Here is a 26,479-nt window from a genome sequence, read left to right on the forward strand (position 1 = left end):
GCTTGGCATGCTCAGTCTAAACTTGTGAGTAAATCAAGATATCATTGATAGATACCACAACAAAACAATCTAAATATGGTCTGAAAATTTTGTACATCAAATCTATAAATACTGCAGGTGCATTAGTTAAACAAAACGACATCACAAGAAATTTATAGTGTCCGTACTTGGTCCGGAATGCAATTTTTGGCACATTAGAATCTGTAACTAACACTTGATAATAACTAGAACGAAGATCAATCTTCAAAAATACTGTTGCACCTTTCAACTAATTAAACAGACCATCAATACGTAGCAATGGGTATTTATTCTTGATCGTAACTTTTTTGAGCTGGCGGTAATGAATGTATAATCTCATAGATTTGTCCTTTTTCTTAACAAACAGAACAGGTACACCCCAAGGTGAAAAACTAGGTCGAGTAGAACCCCTATTTGTCAACTCTTACAATTGTGCTTTAAACTCTTTCAACTCAGTAGGAGCCATTCTGTAAGGAGCTATCGGTATTGGTGATGTTCCCGGTACTAACTCAATGACAAACTAAACTTCTTTGATAGGAGATAACCCGAGTAACTCTTTTGGAAACACATCTGGATACTCACAAACCACTGGAACTAATTCTAACTTCAACTCAGAAACTCTAGAATCAAATACATACGCAAGGTACACATCACAACCCTTTCTTACATATTTTTGTGCTAACATAGCTGAAACAACTTTCACCATTCTAACATTTTAACATAATAAACTTTCGTCTATAGTTCACAATAGCATTATGCAAAGTCAGCCAATCCATGCCCAAAATCACATCAAACTCATCAAATGGCAATAGCATCAAATCAGATGGAAAATTACAACTCCGAATCATCAACAGAAAGTTTTTGCAAACCTTACCAACTAGCACATACCGACCTAGGGGGTTCGATACTTTAACCATGAATTCGATGGACTAAAAAGGTAAATTCTTACTTGACACTAGATTAGTGTATACATACAAATGGGTTGATCCCGAATCAATCAAAGCAGTAACATTAGTATCAAAGATAAAAAATATACCAATATTAACATCTGGCGTTGAAGCTTCCTCTCGTGGTCGAATTACGTAAACTGGTTGATGCTCGTGCCTTAGATCTCACAACAGAGTCTTTTGTTCCAGTATGATTATTACTCGTATTTCCAGGATTACGAGGTGGTCTACCAATCGTTACAGTATTACTAGGTCGAACATTCTAAACTTTTTCATTATCGACTACCTTCGGGTATTCTCGAGTAAAATGCTTATATGAACCATATTTGAAACACGCATCGTCTTTCGCCCTGCACCCAGCAAAATGTCGACATCCACACTGTTGAAAATTAGGCTTATTATCTTTAACACTTCCTACGCTCGCTACAGACGTAGCTTACGCCTTTGAACCAGTATTTTGTTTACCTCGGCCTCTACTAGAATATCCCACTCAAGCAGTCAAACAGTTATAATGTTCTCTCAATTTCTTCGATATCTACTGATATGACTTCCTCGATAATCTCTTTCTTGAATCTATAACTTCATAATCAACTTTGTGAGTGTTGGAATACGAGTTATTATTCCAGTTAAAATTAACCATGTAGTAAAATGACGTTGGGTTTGATGGGCATTCGCCAAACACATGATTTTCATCGCAATAAACACATGACAGCTCGACTAATTTCATCTCCTGGACTGCAGTTGAATTTTTTATCATTTTAATCATGTTAGCTAAAGAAGATACCTAGGATGTCAATTAAGTGATTGCATCAAGTTCCATGGTGTCAGTTGTTCTTCTGCCAGTCCGAACTCTCATGGTAGGATATTGATAATCATTGTTGACAATATTTTCAAAAATCTCATATGCTTAATTATAGGATTTATCCAACAAAGTACCATTGGTAGAAACATCAACTACCATCCTCGTATGTGCATTCAACCTATTATAAATTATCTTTGTCTAAGTCCAATGTTGGAATCCATGCATCGGGCATTTTTGAATTAAATCTTTGAATTGTTCCCAAGCTTCATATAGTGTTTCATCCTCTAATTACCGAAAAGATGTGATGTCATTTATATGCTTGGCATTCATATTTGGGGGAGTATACTGTAGGAAAAACCACTGGCAAAGATCATTTCATGATGCCACTATTCCCGACGGTAAAGCATTCAGCCATGCTCTCATATGATCTCTTAAAGAATATGGAAACAATTTAAGTCGTAGAACATCTTTAGGAACACCCTGTTGTCTGAATGAGTCACAAACCTTTAGAAAAATTCGTAAATGTAGTCTTGGATCTTCAGTGGTTAATCCACTAAATTGTCCTATTGTTTGTAACATTTGAAACATTACCGGTTTCAGTTCAAATTGCTAAGCATGTATGGTTGGGTTGAATATCCCTGGATTCAGATAATCTAGCATTGGAACAAAATGCTCTCTAATTGGCCTATCTCGATCATCCACCACACGTCCAATGGGAGGATTTTCATTGCGATCATTTGGATTACCATTAAGATCATTCTTGTTTCCAGCCATTCTTTTTAATTCTTTTCTCTTTCTCCGCAGGGTTATTATAATCTCCGGATCAAAAAATGTATTATGTGTTAGCAAGAATACCTCTTCTCTTGCACTAATTGCAAACCTGTAAAAACTAAATACACTAAGTTAAATAAAACTACTAAGTAAAATAACCAAACAAAATTTCACCAAATTGTCGATCCTCGGAAACAACACCAAAAACTTGTCGAGTGTGAATATGATATGCAATTTGTTCAAGTATACACGTCGGTTCAAGTAATAAAGTGATGAGTGTGTATCGTTCCCACGAGGATTGGATTGAGGCACAAAAGTGGTCAAGTTTTTATAATTAAAATGTGATTAATGCTATGACAAAGTCAATGATAAATATGCAGTGGCAATTACTAGAGTAATGATGTAATCAATACGTGGAATTAATGAATAACAGGAAATTCTATGGCAAACGAGAGTAAAAATGCAATGGCAATTATGAGAATAGCCATGAGAATAACAAATAAATAAGAAATAAACAACTAAGTGTGGTAAAGATTCTACGGCAAAGGATAAGGGATATACGATGTTGATATGAAAGGTTGGGATTACTAATAATCTACCCTTACTATCAGAAATGCCTCGGCAAAATTGTAATCAATTTACTGCTCAGAGATTTCTAAAGTGGTATGCTTCTTTCAAAAGCAAAAATCTCAAGTTACCTTGCTGGTGGCGATATATGTCTATTGGCCTTTAGCATGGCATCCCGTATTGTTTCCTTTTGTATGATCATTACTCTATGTCTAGAGTCCACTACAAGTATTTTTCGAGTACTCATTCATAAAATTCAACCACGGTCTAACTAATCTAAGATTTCTAGAATAAGATTAATTTAAGGGTATGTTGAATAGTCGACTATGTCTAAGGATTGCACACAAACAATTAAGAAATAAGAACAATTGAATAAAACAGTAAACTAATGTAGATTTATGCTTCAACCATTAAAGAAAAATAAAGGTTTTATCAAAGTAATTCCAACCCTATGAGATTTAGCTCATGGGTTGGCAAATAAAATTCAACACCAAAATATTATCCAACACCGTTTTCATCATTCAATTCAAGGAAAAACAAAGTAAGAAATACGAAAGACTTTGGGAAGATAGCCGTCGCATGTACAGTTCACACTCCAGCGTCGTAGTGTCTTATGGTGGCTGAGAGGGACTGCCTTCTTCTTCTTCTTCCCGTCACTGCTCAGCCGCTACCCTCTATTCTTGCCGAAGGATCTCTCCCTCTTATTCGTTCCCTTTTTGTTCGTTGTATATGGTTTCCTCTTTTGGGTATTTATAAGCTTTTCCCTAGGGTAAACCCAACAACCCAAGATTATCCTATCCTCTTTTTTAGATTTCCTTTTTGGTTTAAAACCCCTTCCTTTAATATAGGTGGTTATCAGCTTATTATCTCATGATATTTTTCCTTATTTTAAATTCTTTTTCTAGGATAAAAACCAACAGCCCAAGACTATCTTCTCTTTTTTAGGCGTATTTATCCGGTACAAATAGAGTTGGGCTAAAACTGGTATGTGTTGAGTGTTGACTAGGTCTTCCTCTTGGAATCGCAAATTGCTATGACATTCATGCTAAAAAAATGTCCAACCTTTTGCCCTGGCAAACCTTCATTCCTTTATTTCTCGTTTCTCAACCTGCACCTGCAAATCCACCAAACACAACCATTTCACAAGCAAGTAAAAGTAACAAATAACATTTAAACACAGTCTAAGCTACTCATGCAATGATTAAGGAAAGATACTAATGAAATTTCCTAAAGTGCAACTAAATGTACTGAAGTACATGCAATTAGCTAGGTTTAAAGGCATGCAATATATCTCCTTTCAAGAGTTATCAGGACACTAATGGATGCACAGTTGAACTACAGCACCATGGAAAGTGAGTTATTGTCGGTGGGTTTTGCATTCGATAAGTTTCGATCTGTTTTAGTTGGTACCAAAGTCACTGTCTACACAGACCACTCTGTTATTAAACATTTGGTGATCAAGAAAGATGTCAAGCCAAGATTAATTCGGTGGACACTTTTGCTACAGGAGTTTAATTTAGAAATTCGAGTTAGTAGGGGGACTGAAAATCAAGTGGCTGATCACTTGTCAAGGTTAGGAGCTAGAAATGAAGATGGAAAAAATTAACTTATTAAGGAAGATTTCCCAAACGAGCAATTGTTGGTTGCCATGGCATTACCTTGGTACGTCGATGTAATAAACTACTTAGTAAGTGGGTTGTTGCCACCTGATCTCAACAACCAAAGAAGACGAAAGTTCCTTCATGATGTCACGCATAATTATTGGGATCAACCTTTCCTATTCAAACAATATGCTGATCAGATAATTAGGAAGTATGTCCTTGATGATGAAGTACATAGCATCTTGCAACCTTGTCATTCAGCGCCTTACAGAGGATACTTTGGACGAATGAGAACTGTTGCCAAGGTACTCCAATATGGTTTTTATTGGCCGAGTTTGTTCAAGGATTCCTATTAATTTTATAAGTCATCTGATCATTGTCAGAGGATAGGAAATCTATCTAAGAGACACGAAATGCCACTTTAAAATATTTTAGAGATTGAGTTGTTTGATGTTTAGGAATCGACTTTATGGGTCTATTTCTACCATGATTTGGCAATCTCTACATGCTCTTGATAGTGGACTACGTCTCTAAGTGGCTCAAAACGGTACCCTTCTCTACAAATGATGCTAAGTCGGTGCTGAAGTTTTTGCACAAGAACATTTTCACAAGATTTAGTACACCTCGGGCAATTATCAATGATGAAGGTTCTCATTTTGATTGCAAATTAGTTGTTAATGCTTTGCATAGGTATATGGTGAAACATAAGATTTCCATGGCATATCATCCCTAAACAAATGGACAAGTAGAGATTTCTAACAGAGAAATTAAACAAATTTTGGAAAAAGTTCTGAACCTAACTCGAAAAGGTTGGTCCTCCAAATTTGATGAAGCTTTGTGGGCTTATTGTACGACATTCAAAACATCGTTGGGGATGTCACTTGTTAAGCTTGTTTTTGGGAAGTCGTGTCACTTGTTGAGTTAGACATAAATAATTTTGGGCTATTAAAAAGATGAATATGGACTGGAAAGCTACTGGCCATAATAGTTTGTTAGAGCTGAATGAAATGGAAGAATTTTGAGCACAGGCATATGAGAACACTAGACTATACAAGGAGAAGATCAAGCGGTGGCATGATAAGAGGATTATGCCAAGGTAATTCGAACCAGGACAACAAGTGTTGTTGTTCAACTCTAGGCTTAAATTGTTCCCTGGTAAATTAAAATCTCGCTGGTCAGGTCCCTTTGAAATAGCTCCAGTCTATCCTCATGAAGTTTTTGATGTCAAAGATATGAAAATGGGGGTCTTAAAGTTAATGGATAACGATTGAAGCACTACTGGGGTGCTCATGTGGATCGAGACAAGCAATTCATTGACCTCTGAGATGTTTGAACTAATAATTGTATTTTCTATTTTTATTTTCCTTAATTGCTTTACTTCAATTTCATTTTTATTGTTAGTTATCTTTAATTATTTCATGTTGTTTCTATTTCTATTTTTATCTTTAAGTAGTTCTTTTCATAATTTCCAGAGACAAAGTAAAGAATGAGAACTTATCAGTTGTGCTACTAAGAGAAGTCTGCTGCAGCATTGCGAAAGAGAGTTATGTCATGACAAATTGGGAAATGGATGTTGAGGTACAAGGTAATATGGGTTGAAAAGATAGAAAGTCCATGGGAGAGATATTGATGGTGTAACAGTCATTTCTTGAGAAGGACCATTGTGTTCCTTCCACACAAACATGAGAACCTGGGCTAGCCGCTCTAGGGACATTGTCTTCACAAAGTCTGCATGCTCGTCAGGACTTTCGAACAATCCATATTGAGCATTGATGGCATCCTCATCTAATAGAACTGATGCATCACATACTTATATAAATGTAGGCATAAAATTCTTTCACTACCCTTGGGAAGACATCATCAGGATGAAGGCAAAAGATTCCCCACCCATGCTTTCCGAAACTGATGAAACAGCCTCTGTATACCCCATGAAGGGAGCATCCTAAAAAATGAATCCTCTTTCCACACAGAATGGTTGTTTAGAAATATTTTTATGGTATTTCTCTTCAACAAGTTTATCGAAAAAGGTGTGTGGAGAGGTAGAATCCTTTTGAGAAGCCATTGAAGAGAATATAGACAGACAAAAAAAGAAAAGGGTGAGATTTGATTTCAGTTATGAGTAATATAAAGAGTAGAAGCAGAAAACAAAGTGGGATGAAAATATGGAAGAAAACTGAATCGACTAGGTTAAAACATGAGGGAGAAGAAATTGTGACGTGTGCAACCAGACTAACCTGAATTATATACTGACAAGGCAAAACAATTAACAATTAGAGGGAAAAATAAATGAAATTAGCACAAATTGTGAAGAGTAAAATAAGTTGGGCTAATTGCTCCAAGTTGTACTTATTCTGGCCCAAAGGAAAACCTGTAACAAGAAAATAAACAGTTAAATAAACTTATTGGGTAACAAGTAAAAATAAAATAAACAAAGAAAAATATCTGCAATAGACAAATATCAAGTATTTCAAAGAGAAATAGGAATTTTGTCGCGCATTATTGGAGCTCCAAAAAAATGTTTCATGCATTGACCATTGACTTTGAAAGTGGATCCTGTTTTTCCATCTTTAATGTCAATAACTCCATGAGGTTATATACGCTTGAGTTCGAATGGTCCAAACCATCTCAACTTTAATTTTCCTGGAAATAGTTTAAGTCTAGAATTGAAAAGCAAGACTTGTTGCCCATGTACAAATTGTCATGGAAAATTTTTTTTGTCTTGCCAATGCTTTATCTTTTCTTTATACAGTCTTACATTTTCATAAGCTTGAGCTTGAAACTCATCCATCTCATTAAGCTCCAGTAGGAAACGAGTAGTAGCAGCAGCCCAGTCCATGTTTAGTTTCTTGATTTCCCAAAATGCTTTGTGTTCTAGCTCAACTGGAAAATGACATTCCCAACGATGTCTTGAACACTGTGCGATAAGCCCACAAGGCTTCATCTAACCTTACTGACCAATCCTTGCTGTTGGGATTGACAACTTTCTCCAAAATTTGCTTGATTTCTTTGTTGGATATTTCAACTTGTCGATTTGTTTAGGGGTGATATGTCATGGAAATTTTATTTTTAACCCCATATCTGTTAAGAGCATTAGCAACTAATCTGCAGTCAAAATGTGAACCTTCATCACTAATTAAAGCACGAGTGGTACCAAGCCTGGTAAAAATTTCAATTCCTCGGGATACATAATCCACAGCGATAAGAATATAAAATTTTGCCCAGTATGGTGGAAATGGACCCATGAAATCAATTCCCAAACATAAAATAATTCCACCTCTAAAATATTTTGCAGTGGTATCTCGTGCCTTCTTGATAAGTTACCAGTTCTTTGACAACGATCACAGTCCTTACAGAACTCATTAGCATCTTTAAAGATGGTGGGCCAATAAAAACCTAATTGCAAAACCTTTGCAGCGATTCTCAGGCTACCAAAATGTCTACCATAAGGTGCAAAATGACAGTGATGTAGGATACTTTAAAATTCATCATCTAGAATACATCTCCAAATTACTTGATCTGCACATTACTTGAATAGAAATGGCTCGTCTGAGTAATATTGCTTGACATCATGAAGGAATTTCCTTTGTCCTTGATGATTGAGTGCATGTGGCAACAACCCACTAACTAAGAAATGAATCTTGAATTTTTTTAGAATAATTATGTGTTTGAAGATTTGATTGTGGTATATGGTTGTTTTATAAAGTGATTTTTGTTAGATTTTGATTTAAGGATTAAATTGTTAAAATGTCAAAATTTTAAGGTTTGATGGTGAATTTAATGTGTAATAGGGATCGTTACAGGGCCTAGAATAATTGGTTGTAGTTTGATTCTTAGAAAATGATCAATTTGATGATTTTTGGGTTAGAGGATTAAATTGCAAAAGTTTTAAAAGTTTAAGGAAAATATGTAATTAATGAAAATTTTGGGTCATATACATTGAATGGAATGTGAAATGTGTATGAGATTAATATATTGTATTTAATTATTATATAGATAAAAACTTAGATAAAAAAGGCAATGACCAAGGAAAAGGGAAAATAGCGGATTAGTCCATGCATGTTGGTCAGAATCAAATATTTGGTAAGTTCATAGTGTTTCAATATGTAAATGAATTTCTACTTGTATTCTTAGATTATAGTTCTCTAACTAAATGTTTATAGTTAACTATTGAATAAATGCACATACATGCCCTTGTTTGTACTTTGGAACCCCTAAATGCACATACGTGCCCCTGTTTCTACTTTAGTACCCTTGAATGCACATACGTTCCCCTGTTTGTACTTAAATACCCCTGAATGCAACTTACGTGCCCTGCTTATACTCTGGTAACTCTGAATTATATAGTATAGGAGCTGTATTTAATTGTATTTAGATTACATGCTACACTATTACCTTACTAAGCTTTGTAAGCTTATTGGTTCTTATGGATTGTTTTGTAGATAATCGTTGCTAACATTTTGGAGGGATCATTCAACCGACTCACACTATCCATCTAAGTTGGTAGTTTTTGTATCTCCTAAGGTAGTGGCATGTATAAATTTATATAGATGAATTTGTGGTTGAAAATTCTAGGGTGTTTATAATGGGGTTTGATGAATATGTAAAAGATAATTTGGTATGTGTGTGTCTTGATGTTTAAGTATGGTTGATGGACTTATAATGCTTGTTAGTAAGTCTTTTTGGTCACTTTTTTTAATTAATGTATATGTCGTTTTGGTATGATGATGGTGGCTTGGAAATGGTCAATTTGCGATATGTTTTGGTAAGTAGTTGAATTAAGTTCTGATGCTTGAAATAAGGAATTGTTGATTTGTTTTGGCATGTTATGTTTGGTTGTTAATTGTGGTGCCTTTGAATGGCATATTGGTTAGTTGAATTAGGATCATGAAATGTCATTTTGATGTGTGCTTGAGTGATGTTTAGGTCTCTTTAAAGTGTGCTTAAATGGGTTGAAAGGTTATGCATGAAATGGTTTTGAGTTAGCTTGATTTTAGGTAAAATTTGGATTCACATGGCCTGAGACATCGGCGTATGATTTAGCTGTGTAAGGCACATGACCTGGTGACACAGTTGTGTGTCATTTGATAGTTTCTTAGTGCACAATTCAGTGAGTTACACGACTTGGCACACGACTTGGCACATGGGTGTATGACCTTACTCAGTGAGTTACATGAGTGAGGACACGGGCTGGGACATAACTGTGTGTCCCTATTTTGAAATTTGCGCGGCCTAGGGCCATGCCACATGGCCTGGCCTCATGATTGTGTGGCCCCTGTTTTCAAATTTTGTGACATTTTCCTAAACTTTCCAAATTGTTTTGAATTAGTTCCAAATAAGTTGTCAATGTTTGAGATGTAAAGAATTGTTTATGAATGAGTCTTTACGATGTTCCGATGTTCTATTAGCAGTGATTGCTGCAATTTCATGATGGATGTTGAGTTTAGAGTTCAAGCTGTTGTATGTGAGTGCTAGGTGAGTTCTATGCTAACTCATCCATGTATACTATTCATATCGAGAAAATACCTATAGGAAATCGTTTGAACTATGAATCTGATACTATGAAAAGTATAGTATGTATATGGGTAGTGAATCTGACAAACTCAAGTATGTGATGATTAATGTATGAGTACTGAAATGTTAAAGTATGGCTGTATATGTATGTCTGGAATTTATACCATGGGATGTATGTTCTATTTGGTGTATATTAGAGAATGAAAATGTTGGGCTTAGATTGTGTCAGTGCATGAAGCGTATGTAAAGCGAGTCCATGTCTAGTCATCGCATGGTGTTTAATGGAGCCCATCGGGATAGAAAACAAAAACTCTGATATGAAACTATAAAAGAAAAGTCTATGGCCATGGAAATCTTTGAAACAGGAATTAAAGACGACGTATGTCACCAGAGGTTCTCTCCATGTCCCAAAACAGTTATGGGCAAACCTTACGCGAAGTGAGTTTAGGCAAGTCAATATTGCAAACACAATGCCTTGAAATGTCTAGGTGGCATTTTGTGAGCCTTTGTGCCGAACTCTGAAAGAATAACCTTAAAGGTGAACTTTGAATGGACTGCTTTTGTGGCATACCCTGATTTGCAAGCTCTATGGTATGTTCTATATGAATCTTTAAATTACAAAGTAAACGCAGTATGGTATAAGAGATCTATCAGTTACTTGGTAAGTACTATATAAGGCTAGGATTTGACTGAAGTTAGTGAAATGAAAAGATACAAAGAAGAAATGCGATAATATTGAAAAGATTATTCTGATTAAAGGCTTGTATCTATATATTTGAAAATCCTAGATTCAAAGGAGGCTATTTGGCTTCGTTATTATTTATTCTGAGGTGAAGCTTCCAATGGTACCCCCTTTCCTATGTGCATGACTCTAACTGGCTGCGATCTCCAATCTCAACGCTGTCTGGCTAGGTCCCTCTTTAGAGTCCTCGATATTTCCACATCTTAGCTTACTCGAACATCGGGGCTTCCCTTCTCATGGCAGCAGCTTGCTGGTTTCCCTACTTTTCCATCTCCATTCTTATGAAGTCTGCTCCATGCAGAACCTTCCTTATCCTCCTCTTCTTCGAAGCAACCGAAGAAAAAAGATAAAGAAAGAAAATAAAATAGAATCGAGAAGCAAATCATCATTGGGAAGCCATTTCCCAACTATTTATAGCCCTTCCCACACTATCACCAACCTTATAAGAACCTTCCATTTCTAATCATGTGTCCCCCACTAAGGAGCCAACTAGTTCCATTCTAATCGAACCAGGTTTGGTTCTCAACCATGTCCAATTTAGTTTCTAGTTTTCATGTTTCTTTCAATAGAGGCCTCCAATTTGTGGTCTCTTTCATTTTACTCTTCTCAATTATCTCAAGTTTTCCGGGTTATTAAAAATCCAAGTGTTACATCTGGGCCTTCATGTGCTTGGGTCTAGACTGAGGTTGCTTTAAATCCCAATGTGAATGGATCTGGATCCTCCAAGTTGTACCTATCTAAGCCTTAAAACAAACAAAATTCTGTTGTATTTTTCGTTAGCCCAATTATTCCGAAATAATAATAATAAACCATGCATTTAGCATAAATTTTACTAACTTAACACATTTCTATAGAAATTACAAAATATCACAAAATTAATACTAAACTACAAAATGTGTTATTTATTTATTCAAAATTTTCATAAATTATACATTTAAAAGTGTTGGAAATATCGATATATATTTTAGCATTTACAGTAGTCCTAGTAATTCCTCAAGAAACACATTAGGAAAATCACACACTGTTCGAATTTCTTTTATTTGATTAATGTTCGTGCTTGAGTTAGTAACATAAGCTATAAAGGCTTCACAACCTTAGTTCAGGAGCTTATTAGCTCGAACTGATGATATGATCCGAGTCGAACCACTCATTTTAACGCCATTTACTTCCACGATCTCACCATTCGAGCCTTGAACAAAAACTTCTTATTTTGACAATCCAAAATCAGTCCATGCTCAGTTAACCAGTCCATTCCCAAAATCAAGTCAAAATCGCCAAAGGGCATAATAAAAAAATCTACGGGAAATGCTACACTTTGGATTTCCAATGAGCAATGTCTACATACTTGATCAACTAGCATCATCTGACCTAAAGGACTCAATACAAACATATCTACCTTCGACGTTTCAGGTTTCAGAGTCTCAGATTTTACCAGTCTAACATTAATATACAAATGAGAGGAACCAGGGTCTATCAAAGCATAAATAGGTGTGATAAATAACAAAAATATACTTGGTACAAGATCAGTAGCATTGCCTTCTTCTCGAGTTTGAACGACATATGCTCGCACTAAAGCTCTGGCCATTGACTGGTATGCTATTGATTCATTTCCCTGTCTTGTACCACCTCTTGACACTGAACCACCACGAATAATACCACGACCCCTGACTGAAGGTGCAGGTCTGTGAGTAACCACAAGTGCAACATTTTCATCTCTCAGACAATCACAAGAAAAGTGTTTTGTGATCCACATTAGAAACAAGAATTTGATAACTTTCAACATTTTTCCTAATGTTTCTTTCCACAATGCTCAAAAATCGATACCTCAGGGACTCTAGTCGGGCCTCTAACACTACCAACTGAAACTATTGGTTGACGATTTTGTATTCTATTCAGTGTAACCACTCTTGCTGCTACTCTCCAAGGCTGATGAGATTCTCTAATTCGTTTGGACATTGAATGCAAACTAGAGGTTCTGATTTGCTTTCTCGTAACACGAAGCGATTCAGGTTTCATATCCAATCCCATTTGTTGTTCAACCATCTTCACCTATTCTGACAAATTAATGAATTCTTTCATTTTAAGCACAACCAATTGAGTTCTAAGTTTATCATGCAACCCACACGAAAATGTTTACATCTAACTTCTTAGGTCGAAATAACTTCTAAAGCATACTTCCTATGTAACAGCCGATATTAGGCCTAGTCGGAACAGCGGTTTTGAGACCACAAATCTAACGAGGGAAAATATAATTATGGTCTACAATTTCAAGAAAAATTTCATGAAAATTTCGTTTGAAAATTTTGACGTTTTGGCACTCAATTTAGCCAAAAGGACTAAATTGTAAAAGTGCAAAAGTTGAGTTCTACATGTTAGAAGTGTCCAATTGTTATGAAATTTTAAATTGGAGGTCCTTAAATGGTAATTAGACCATTGGTTAAATTGTGGAAAAAAATGGACATGAGATAAGTGAAATAGGAAATTTTTTAGTTAGGGGCATTTTGGTAATTTGGTAATTAAAAAGTATTAAAAAGATAAAATAGGCCAAAAATCATCATCTTCAACCTCATGGCCGAAATTAGCAAAGGGGAAGCCATGGTTAGGGTTTTCAAGCTTCCAAGCTCGATTGTAAGTCCGTTCTGACCCCGTTTTTAATGTTCTTTACGTTTTTAGAGTCCTGGTAACTTGATTTAGCTTATTCTAGCAATAATTTAACCTAGGGTTAATATTTGGAAAAATACCCATAGTTGAAATGTGTTTATTTTGATGTTTTATGGTAGAATATGAATCTATAAATTATGTTAAACAACTTTTATTAAGTGATTTTAAGTGAAAACGAGTAAAACGACATAATCGGTAAAAATACCTAATGTTCATAAGTAAGTGTTAGAGTGGGAATTTGATGTTGTCATAGAAGGGAAAAATGTTCAGCATGTCATAAAACATAATAATAAGAGATGAAGTTTAATTTCCGAGCTTTGGGGCAAAAGTGTAAATATGCAAAAGTTTAGGGGCAAAATCGTAATTTTTCTAAATTTTGAGTCAAGGACTGTTTTGATAAATGTGAGTGTTAAATAATTTAAATGTGTCATTATAGATCAAGAAAGATGAGAAGTCAACGTTAATCGAGGAAAAGAGAAGATTGGGGATTAAATTCCAAAATCTTTACATTTTGTATCGAGGTAAGTTGTATGCAATTAATACATTGTTATAATTATTTTTGTTATATTTCGTGACAATATATGCGAAAGGGTTGGATATTAAAAAATAGTTATATTAAAGTTAGAAATTTGAAATTGATAGTTGATTTGTTTAAAATCAGCTTGGTTTATGGGTATACCAACTGCAAGTAATGGTTGAAGTGATTTAAATCAAATTATTAAATTGGTTATGGAGTTGAGTGGAAAGATTGATATTATAATGTGCTATGGAGAAATTGTAATTTATTGGAAAGTAAGAATCTTTGTAGAATTGTCGGAATGATAAAGATTTGAATAAGGTATCGATGAACACGTGTGTAGTACTGTGTGAAGGCTACTACGTGAATCGATAAATGATGGTCACATGTGTAGTACTAATTGAAGGCTACAATGTGTACCGAGAAGCTTTGGTCACGTGTGTAGTACTGTGGAAAGGCTACTACGTGAATCGATAAATGATGGTCACATGTGTAGTACTAAGTGAAGACTACTATGTGTACCGAAAAGCTTTGGTCACGTGTGTAGTACTAGGTGAAGGCTACTACGTGAACCTTAAAACTTGATCACGTGTGTAGTACTATGTGAAAGCTACTACTTGAAGCGTAAAACTTGATCACGTGTGTAGTACTATGTGAAGGATACTACGAGTATCGAATGATAAAAGTAACATGGGTAGTACTGTGTGAAAAACCCCAAATATTTATTATTATACTGACATGTTCAATGAGATATAAGTATGTGACTGGAACATGATAAGTTGCGAAAGAGTGACTGAAGTGATGAAGTCTTGTATTGTGTTATAAAATAAATGGTTATAGTGCTATGTGAATGACGGATGTGTGGAATTGAATTGAATATTGACTTGAAAATGGCAAATTGAATTTTGAATTGAATAGTGATTGAAAGTGAAAAAGTGAAATTATAAAAAAGTAGAATTAGCAACAAAACAGTTTTGGACAGCAACAATCATGTGACTTTGAAAAATCACCAAAAATGGTGGAAATATAACTAGAGAGTGAATAAGATATGAAATGAAATCTTATTGAGTCTATTTTTACATAAAAGAAACAAAGCAAGAAAAAGAGTTGTATATTTTGAGATATTTGGATTTTAGTGAGACAGAACAGATTGATTTTGGAATCCCGTGTTCTAATTTTGGAAAATCATTAAAAATTGTAAAAAATAATTATGAGTTATAATTTATATGTTTAAAATCCTTAATGAGTATATTTTCAAGAGAAACAAACTAGAACACCATTTGAATTCTGTACAATTAGATAATTCATTTTTAGTGAAGAGTGGTTAGAACTGTCAGACTGCGTAATAGGGTAAACTTTAAACAATAAACTGTACTATTTTGCTAAACCAAAAATTATGAAAATTTTATGGTAAGAAGATATGTGATCTAGTTTCAGGGAAAATTAACGGTTTTTAACTTGGAGTTCTGTAGCTCTAGATAAAAATAATTTAGTGATACTGACTTGGATAGATAGCTTTGAATATACATAAGGCTGAATAAAGAAACTATAGAAAATGTTATTTCTAAGAATGTTAAGTACACAAAGGATGTGGAATGGAGAGGAGGAGGAGGAAAATTAAATATATATATGAATGGTTTATGTATAATTGGTTATATGATTGATTATAATCGATAAATGTGGAAATAGAAATGATGCTTACATTTGTATGTTATTGATCAAGGTTTAAGCTCATATTCAAAATAAAGTTTCATAGTATGTATGTATGGTGTATTTGGTATATGATTTTGTATGAAGTAAGGCCATGAATTGTATATGGATTAAATGCACTAGCTTGCGACTATGGTTGAATGATATGTTATTGTTTTGTGTAATATTCATAGGAAATGGGTGTGGAAAGGAAATGAAATACTAAGTTCATACTTGAAGAATAAAATGATGAAAAAGAGGATGATGAGTTGATTCGATGTTGTTATTTAAGCTTAATGATGTTCGCATTGCAATACTAAGAATTTTATAAATGTGTTAATGAAGGGTAAAATCGATAAACGTTGAGTTAAATGGTGAATACGTATTAGTATTGAACTTAATGATATTGAATTGTACGTGAATTAAATAGAAGTTTCTAGTGATATGTTTTGAATTAAAAGAATTATGGTGGTACTGAAATGTATATTGGATTGAGAAATTGATTTGAATTGTGAACATGAGAAATTGTGAATTGAATGAAATAAAAATGAAGCATTGAATTACATGAGTAAGTATCGGGTCTCGTAGGCCCTATTTGTTATAATTATAGTATTTTGAAGTTATAATGTAAAGATTTATAAAAGCATGTTAATAATTTGGAAAACCTTAATTTGAATGAAATTTTGTAACTCGGTTTAATACGTATGCAAATGTATGTGTCTAGTAATGCCTCGTACCCTATTCCAGCATCGAATACGGGTAAGGGGTGTTACATCCTAAGCTATAGATATTCTCGCTCCTACTCCACTACAGATAGTTCACCATCCTTAACCAGAAGAAACTCTTGTTTTCGGTCTTCCTGATATAATTCTTCAATCTATATTTTTTGGCACTCGGACCAGAAGAATTCCCAATCAATCGAATCAATAAGAACATTGCATGTAACAGTCTATCACCAGGTATAAGTCTTACCTTGTAACAGAGAAACGACACAAGTAACAATCTCACGGGAGGTACACTCTAGTTGTTGTAGTGTTCTGTTTGTTGATTCTAGCCACATCTCGATCGTTGAAGGATCAAACCCTTTAATTCCCATAAATTTAGTAGCACCATATTTTCATAATTCTTTTATTGGTGCTTGACGAACTACTGGCACTGGTACCATCGCTTGAGTAGTCATCATCTTTTAAAGAGCCTCAGCAATAACTCAGAGTAAATTCTCGTCACCTCGTCTTTCACGACTGTGCCTACTCGATCTAGATTGACTAGCACCCACTGAACATGTACTAGGTGCATCATGTATCACTCTATTTTCATTCTCAGTGTAATGGTCGCTGCTAAGCATATTAATATCTGACTCATTTCTGGATTCTCCAGACATCTTCAAGTATAAAAAGAAAGAAATTTTATATCAGCATCCAAATCCCGACTCTAACTTGACTTTACTTTGGCATGTACATTTAGACTCATTTCTGAGCTTGATTAAGTGGAAGAATCTACTAAACCTATAGCTCTGATACCACTAACTATAACACCCTTCACCTGGTTCAGTTGTCAAACTCGAGAATTAAGATGCAACGATAGATTATAAAACAATTTCACGTGATTCATAAATCAAAAATTCAATTTAACATTAAATAATTACATATATTCACATATGTTATGCATTGCAAACATAGTCGTGTTTAAATTGAGCTTACAAAATCTCTATAATTACCCAACTTCAAATAAGGATCATTTTGAATTTTTTACAAAAAGATGGGAAGTTTTGCAAAATAGGAATCACATGGCTGTGTGTCAAGCTAAAATCATGTGAGGTTGGAGTCACATGACCGTGTATCCAAACTGTGTAAATCATTATGGCCTTGTGGGTCAAAACTATAATTATTAAAAAAAAGTCACACGATCATGTCACTGGGCCGTGAAACAAACCGAGGTCGTGAGGTATTAAAATGGCCATATCTTCAGGTATTCACACGGGCGTATGGCCAGTCCATGTGACATTTAGGAATCATGTGCATCTGAAACATCCTAAAACAAGTGGCACACGACTATGCCACTAACCCATATGTGACACACGGCCGTGTGGTCAAATCGTGCAGTACAAGTTGTGTCATTTTAGGGCTATTTTAAGCCTAACCAAATTCATGCACAATTTAAGTTTAATACACATTTATGCCTACTCAAAACTTGCATAATTTTGACAACAAGCATACCAATATGACATTTTCATAACACATTTACTCAAGATACCAAAATGCCTCAAAGGGAACCCCAAACAATCAATCCTACAAGTTAGGCACAAACCTTCCATCCATTACATCACAACTAGTTTATTTACCTATTCATATTTATAATATTTCCCTTACCCATTTATGGTAATACTAACATTTTATTTACTTAACCAATTCACTAATAAACACCATTCATTATACCACAATTAACTACTAACTTGCATTGAACCTAGTTCATCTTTAATCACTTCCCACACATTATAATCACATAATCCGCACAAAAAATGGTTAACCTAATATATGCACCAACTAAGCCAAGTTATCACATTCACCTATTTAGCAATAACACATCTATGCCTAATTGATTCAACAAAGGAACCATTAGCAAAGATCTTTGCAAACATATATATACACATTAAGCTACAAAATGCTACAACCACATCCAAAAATAACATTGACACCAAAGACTCCTTTAGGTACATGCTATTAACTAACAAAAACATCACCGACTTGCTAAATTCGGGATTGTAGCCAGATCCTAATTTCAACGAGCGTACAGGATCAAAACCTAACTTGTACATGGAAACAAAATTGTACGCTAACTGTCTCTGGATGTACCGACGTCCAGAGTGTGAATACTATAACTAAAGATATAAATTTGAGTCAGTGTCCGCAAGTATACGGGTCAAGTTGTAATATAATTACAATGAAATAGGTAAGTACTTCGAGGATTGTAGCAAGGGATTGCAACTTAGGGAAGACTATTATCAAACAAATTATGAAAAATAATTATTAATCTACTTGAGTCATGAATTAGTAGTGTTAATATGGAAGCAAGATGATAATAATATTAATAAACTAAATAAATTGAATTAAACCTAAATCTACTACTAAGTTAATGTATCAGCTTCTCCTATCTTTTTTTCGACTACACGAGTTCCTTTAGCCTAGATCCAATTGTTTTACCTAATTAATTATTGATGTAGAGTTCTAATCAATTAAGTAGTCGATACCCTAGTAGGATCTTCTAGTACGTCCATTACAATGACGAGTCAGAAAGAACTACTTATCTTCTGACCTCACAGTCCAGCCGGTTCTGGGTTAACGTGTTCACTGATAGGCCATACCAATTTTGGGTTAATTCCCACCTAAATGACTTTCTAGGGTTTTCAATCCTAGGGTTTAAGTTCTTCCTCTCCCAAGCAGTTGATTCGCTAAGAAACTCTATCCTTCAATCAGTTAATAAGATTAGAACAGTTGAAACATGTGAGATATGTACGAAGCATAAATTTATTCTAATCTTTACACAAACATTCAATTAAACAATGTTAAAGAAACAAATATAAAGAATAGAACAAAGGAAAAGAGATGCTCATGGATTTATCGATGAAAGCGTGGCTCCAGAACAATCTCCACTCATGAGAGTCTCACTTTGGCCACAAGTATAGTTTCTGCCTCCCTAAAATTGTGTGTTTAAACTGATTACAATGGCTTTTATATAGGATAAACTCGAAATATCAAGGTGCTTACATTGTCCTTGAAGTCCTTAAAGTTCAACTAGGACAAATACACCTAATTTCCCTCCAAAACATAATTATCACATGCAGGACATTTTTGGGCTACGTAGGGCTTTATTGCAACACAGGCTTGCAATGTTGTAACCAAGCCTAGGGGGTCTATCGTGACATAGGAGGATCGTATCGTGACGTCGAGGGTAGTTTCGCTCCAAAACTTATTTTTGGCTTTTATCTTTAATGTTGAGACATCAGTGTCTTAGTGTTGTGACATAGGCATCAGTTTCGGCCCGAATATGCATCTTTAGCTCTCGACTTGACCTACAAGACCGTGTAACCTTATTTAGATATATAAAATGTAATAAAAACTACTAGAAAGCATAAATTACTACTTTAAGTATGAAAACCTAAATATATACTAAGATGATTTGATTTAGCTATTAAACAAGCTAAAGTTATGTGTAAAAAGGATGTAAAAAATAGTGTAATTCATGGGAAATCACTGCCCCACACTTAACTTGTTGCTTGTCCTCAAGCAACCAAAACACATATATTGGAAAAAAATTAATATGAAAATAACTTAATTTCTTTCTTTAAACAAGCTAAAGTTAATGAATATGGATGTAAATAAGAACCTCACACCTAAACTCCCCCACACTTAACTTTCTGTTTGTCCTCAAGCAAAATAAGTCTAGACACATAGCATGTAATAAGAAGGTGTCCCTTGTATTTTATTACTACTATAAACATGGTTGTCAAATATTAAATGTATAAAAATTCTTATCGCACATGTAACTTAATCTTGATAGTTAAATTCCTCGAAAATTTTTAAAGTAAATTATGATTAGTTTAAAAAGTTACATTACTAACAAATTAGAAATAATTCTCATGACCAAATGTTTCAAATAAGGAGACTAGGGATGTATAGCATTAACGTATGGTCAATTGAGAACTGGCTATTCAACCAATGCCTTAGGTCATCCCTAAGCATCCCATCGTACACAATTTCTTTCATGCTTCGAATTAAACCAAATGAATAGTAAATAATTTAAGCATTCTTACTTAGGTACTTTTAATCTATTATGCAATTTAGCTAAGTAACCTAATCAATCCTCTTAAAAATAATCAAATTATCTTATATCAATAAAAAATTTCATGCTTGAAAAAAATCATTACATGCTTCATTATTTTCAACCACTATTCATATTGTTAATATAATTCAAGCACCATGCAACAAAACAATAATATTTTTTTTACATAATCAACTAAAGCAAAGTAAGCACATAAACAATAACATACCAACTAATCCTCTGCACTTTGCCCCACACTTTAGAACATACATTGACCTTAACGAAAAATAATTAAATTGCAAACAAGAAAAATTCCCTGAGTAGGCTGAATCGTGGTTGTTATGACAATATCGGGATTTGTGTGCTCCAACCGGACGAAAAGAGTACTTAAAAAAATATTACAACAAGATATATGAAATATAATAAAAATAAGAAGAAAAAGACAATGTGTCGATAATGGATGACAAAATATCTAAAAATATTCAGATGAACTTGGGCCTTCAATATTGCAAAGGGTGTTTTGTCTAAGATGTCACAACATTAGGGTGCAATGTCGCGACATCGAGCCCAGTTTCTGGCTTCTTCGATATTTTTTCTTCAATTTTGTCACTCCATGGTATCTACACCTATTGTGGGAAAACTAAACACAATGAAAATAAAATAAACGAATAAAAAATAAAAATAAAAATAAAAATAAAAATAAAACAGAATTTAAAATAAAGAATAGAAGTTCTTTAAAAACCAGGACAATCCATTTCACCACCAGAGAAGAACTTCCAGCTGGTTCTCAACACTTTGATCCATCGCTTGTTCCTCTGTCAATGTATATGACCAGCCTCTCCGGTTGATTCCATTGATATTATCTTATTTTCAACCGTTGCGACATCCAAATTACAAGTATTTGGTACCAAATTCGAGCCAACCCCAAATCATTTTTTGGATATTATTGCCTAGAGCTTCCTCCCTTCCATGTCCCGTGAAGTTTTGTTCACTCGAGCTTTGTTGCCTTTTTCATTTGAGAACGAGTCAAACTTATCGATCTCTTCGGCTAATACCTTTTCTGTTATGACCAGAAGGTGTATTGGCTTTTCTACACTTTCATTTAGAATCGATTTAAGTTCCCTGTCATATTCAATTCATCCCCATGATCTCTTGTTCCAAACTCTTATTGACTACTTTTACCTAATTTAGGGTGGTTAATGATAATACGGGGATCCTTTAGATCAAGGTTGGGAACATCATGCATGACCTTTTCCCTTGGAGCTAACACCTCAGTTATCTCCTAGAGCATTTTCTCATTTATCCCATCATGTCTAACATGTTTCATAATCCTTCAGAGTTGGATGGCTCAGTAGTTTCACATGAAGAAATCGTATGCAAATCACAAAGAGATTAATATGAGTGTTTGTGTATATCATTCTCTTTGTCATATGACTCATAAAGAGGTTCGTATGGGTACTCGTTGTCCTCACACCCGTTATCATCGCTCTATTGGTTCGTTGTGACTCTGTTCAACCAATTGTTATGTAATTTCATTTGTCGTCCCAAGAAGTCCTTTCATCATTAAACCATCTATAATAAAAAAAAATTTCATAATTAAATATTCTAGTCAATAAGGTAAATAAAAAAATATTGAGAAAATGACATAATTAATGAATATAAAAATTAGTACACTATCTAGCTCGTTCATCTTTCAACTAATATTATTTACAAGTAATCAATTCTGTAACACCCCAAACCTGGCCTAGACGTTATGGACGGATCTGATGTGTCAAATCAATGTGTCACTCGAAAATTTAAACTCGGCGGTAGAATTCTTTTTTTCTTTTTCTATGTTGAAGATAAACCCCCTTTTTATTATTAATTAGCAAATCAATTAGTCGAAACACCTGTCTTGTTATCTGATATTGATTTAATCAATTATTCTAAAATCGCGAATGCTTTTTGAATTCTATAGTTTAAAACTCGTGTCTTTGAAAACGATAATTATTTTAAAATTTGTTTTCTCCTAAACTAGCAATTTAAAATATGGAAGTAAAAGCCCAATTAAAAATTTAAACCAACTTAAAGGCCTTATTACAAAAAAAAAAAACCCCAACTTATTATTTAAATCAAAATAAAAGCAAATATGAAAAGCAGTGAATGTGTGGCCATCTCCGAGTCCCTCGCAGCACCAAATCGCTTATGGCTGAGGATTACATGCACAGTTAGAGGAGAGGGTGAGTTTACGAAACTCAGTATGTAATCCCCTTCTAGACAATCACTATGCAACATGCAGAATCAGTCTGGGCCTGAGCCCTATACAATATCAGTACACTGTGGGCCTTAGCCCATTACAGTAATAGTGTGGGCCTTAGCCCAATACAGTAATCAGTACAATGTAGTAATGCAACACATCCCAATCCAGCCAACACACCACTCCGTACCACCAACACACCATGTAAGGATAAAATCGACCCACCCAAATTAACACACCAATATTGCAAAGAAGTCGCCAAGAATAATGAAGTAGCAAAGTCGCCAAGAATAGTAACGTAAGACAAAGGTCGCCAAGAATAAAGATATGTGGCAAAGCCACCAGTACAGTATACTTCCCTTATATTAGAATCCCAACTCCATGCAGTATGTCATGTCGTAAATCATACGTGTATACAGTATGTCATACTCAGAAATAGTCATATATATAACATAGAGCAAATCAGTCATTCACTCATTTCAACTCCTAAGAGTATAACAATCATTTTACCCTATGGGGGTATTTCGGTCATTTCACCCTTTGAGGGCATTTCGATGGTTTTACCTTTCAAGGGTATTTTAGTCAATTTACCCTTCGGGGGTATTTCGATTATTTTACCCTTCGGGGGGTATTTCGATCATTTTACCCTTCGAGGGTATTTCGGTCATTTTATCCTTTGAGGGTATTTCAGTTTTTTTACCCTTCGGGGGTATTCGGTCCTTTTACCCTTCGCGGGTATTTCGATCATTTTATCCTTCAGGGGTATTTCGGTTATTTTGCCATCGAATCGCAAGTTGGGCTTACCACTCGAGTGTTTGCACACCCTTGTGGTCTCAAACGCCAGGTTTACGGCTTTTCGCCGATCTACGGTTGTAGTGGGGTGATTACACACTTGTTTGTGAAAACGCACAAAGATTCACGAACACCCAAAATCTTGACTGACAAAAGTGGCTTAGCCCACTTATACCATATACAAAGGTTGAAAAAAATCTTCTTGACAAATATCTATGTTCGCGTGACGAGAAGAAGGTTTTGATGACTTAAAAATACTTGAATATTCATTCCCTCCTTGAGGAACTCGAATTGTGAGAGAATGGAATGGCGACAATAAGAGAAATCAAAGCAAACTGATTGAAAAACTCCAAAATAAACCAAAACCGATAACCTTAAGTGAACAATGATCAAATTCGGCACAAACACCCCCAGCCGAATTCTCAATGCTTGACTTACCCCATATGGCACAACACTCCTCAAAGAACAACTCCTTGATTTTCTCCTAAAATCTCTCCCCTTATCCCTCCTTGATTCACTCTACCCAATCACAATCCCACTATTTTCTCCATGATTCACTCCTCTATTCAAATTCCACAGCATTTCAGTCAAACTCCACCACCTTACTGCACAGGTGCTAAAAATAAACACTCCACAGTGCAGTACAAGACTCGAACCTCAGACCTTATGAGTACTTCACACACACCTATCATTGGACCAATAGGCTCTTTTTGTCATAAAACAAGCACTAATATTTATAAAGCCTATGTGCCAATGTCCAGATTCAATTAAGAGCAAAACTAAAAATTATGCAAATGCCAAGACTTGAACCTAGGCTTCTCAAATACTCCCAAACACACCCAAAACACTTAGCCAATAAAGCAAACAAGCAATTTTTGCCAAAACATACAAAAATTAAAGACTTGAATTTTGGGGCATTACAACTTTACCCCCTTAACGAAATTTCGGCCTCAAAATTTACCTGGTTAGAAAAGATGAAGGTATTATTGTTGTATCTCCTCTTCGGGTTCCCACGTGGCTTCTTCTAAACTGTGATTATGCCAAAGCACTTTAACTAACAGAATAGATTTCTACCTCAGTACTTTAACCTCACGATCCAAAATCTGCACTGGCTCCTCCTCGAAGTTTAGATCTGGCCTAACCTCGATCTCTTCAATTGGTACAATGTGTGTGGGATCAGAGCGATAATGCTTAAGCACAGAGACATGGAACACATTGTGAATCTAGTCTAACTCTGGAGGCAACTCAAGTTGATATGCGACCGGTCCCACAAGCTTCAGTATACGGCAAGGCCTAATGAACCTAGGGCTAAGCTTACCCTTCCGTCCAAACCTCAATATCTTTTTCCATGGGGAGACCTTGAGGAAAACATAGTCCCCCACAGAATACTCAATCACTCAGCATTTAAGGTCCGCATAAGACTTCTGCCTATCAGATGTTTCCCTCAATCAGTCTCGAATCAGTTTTACCTTCTCTTCGGTATTAGAAACTCATTCTGGCCCCAGAACTCGCCGCTCGCATAACACAATCCAACAAGTAAGATTATGACACCTACGACCATATAACACATCGTACGGTGCCATTTGAATACTGGACTAGTAGCTATTATTATACACAAACTCTGCCAGCGGTAAATAATCTTCCCAGTTGCCTCAGAAATCTAATACACAACACCTTAACATATCCTTCAGTATTTGAATCACCCTCTCAGATTGACCATCTTTCTGGGGATGAAACGCAGTACTAAAGTCCAATCTAGAAACCAAAGCCTCGTGTAATTTTTTCCAAAATTGAGACGTAAAGTGAGGATCTCTATTTGATATAATAGAAACCAGTACCCCATGCAGTCTAACAATCTCAGCCACATATAGTTTAGCCAACTTCTACAAAGAGTAATCAGTATGACCTGGTATGAAATGGGCAGATTTAGTCAATCGATCTACAATAACCCATACTGAATCCTTCTTGGTAGGTGTTAAGGGCAGCCCACTCACGAAATCCATGGTTACTCTTTCCCACTTCCAAAGTGGAATTTTAATTGGCTATAGTAACCCTGAAGGTAACTTATGTTCAGCTTTCACTTGCTGACAAGTTAAACACTTACCCACAAAATCAGTTACTTCACATTTCAGTCCTAGCCACCAGTATAACTCACGAAGATCTCGATACATTTTGTTCCCGCCTGGATGGATAGCATAAGGACTACTATGCTCCTCTCGCAGTATAGACTACCTCAGATCATTATCACCTGGTACACAGACTCTCCCACGGAAGCATAGTACTCCTTCACTATTTAACCAAAAATCTGAAGTTTCCCCATTCTCAACCTGTCGAAAAAGAGAAACCAGTGACTCATACAACAACTGTTTACCCTTAATCTATTCAGTCCACGTCGGTCTAACTTGCAACTCAGCCAACAAGCTACCATCATCAAACAGGCTGAGACGATCAAACATCGCTCTCAAATCAAATACAACCCTATGGCACAGTGCGTCTGCTACTACGTTAGCCTTACTAGGATGGTATTCTATCGAGCAATCATAGTCCTTAAGTAGCTCTATCCATCTTCGCTACCTAAGATAGTACACTTCTCATCGTAAAGATAGTGCCTCTAAATTTTCAGCACGAATACCACCGTAGCTAACTCCAAGTCATTTGTAGGGTAATTCGCCTCGTGAGGGTTAAACTAACGAGATGCATAAGCAATCACCTTAGCCTCCTACATCAACACACAACCCAAACCAACGTGTGATGCATCATTGTAGACAGTGAATTCTTTCCTAGACTCTGGCTGTATTAAGATAGGG

The 26,479-nt window shown here is 35.3% G+C and overlaps 1 non-coding gene across 1 annotated transcript; it reads left to right on the top strand.

Annotated features, from left to right (window-relative positions):
- The first annotated feature begins 1,981 nt into the window (after positions 1 to 1,981).
- On the top strand, positions 1,982 to 2,088 carry LOC128032919 (small nucleolar RNA R71). The gene has a single exon (XR_008189260.1). It is a non-coding gene; the product is annotated as a small nucleolar RNA R71 (small nucleolar RNA).
- The last annotated feature ends 24,391 nt before the right edge of the window (positions 2,089 to 26,479 follow it).

Source organism: Gossypium raimondii, chromosome 9 (genome assembly GCF_025698545.1).
Source record: "Gossypium raimondii isolate GPD5lz chromosome 9, ASM2569854v1, whole genome shotgun sequence".
In the NCBI taxonomy this organism is placed as follows: Eukaryota; Viridiplantae; Streptophyta; class Magnoliopsida; order Malvales; family Malvaceae; genus Gossypium; species Gossypium raimondii.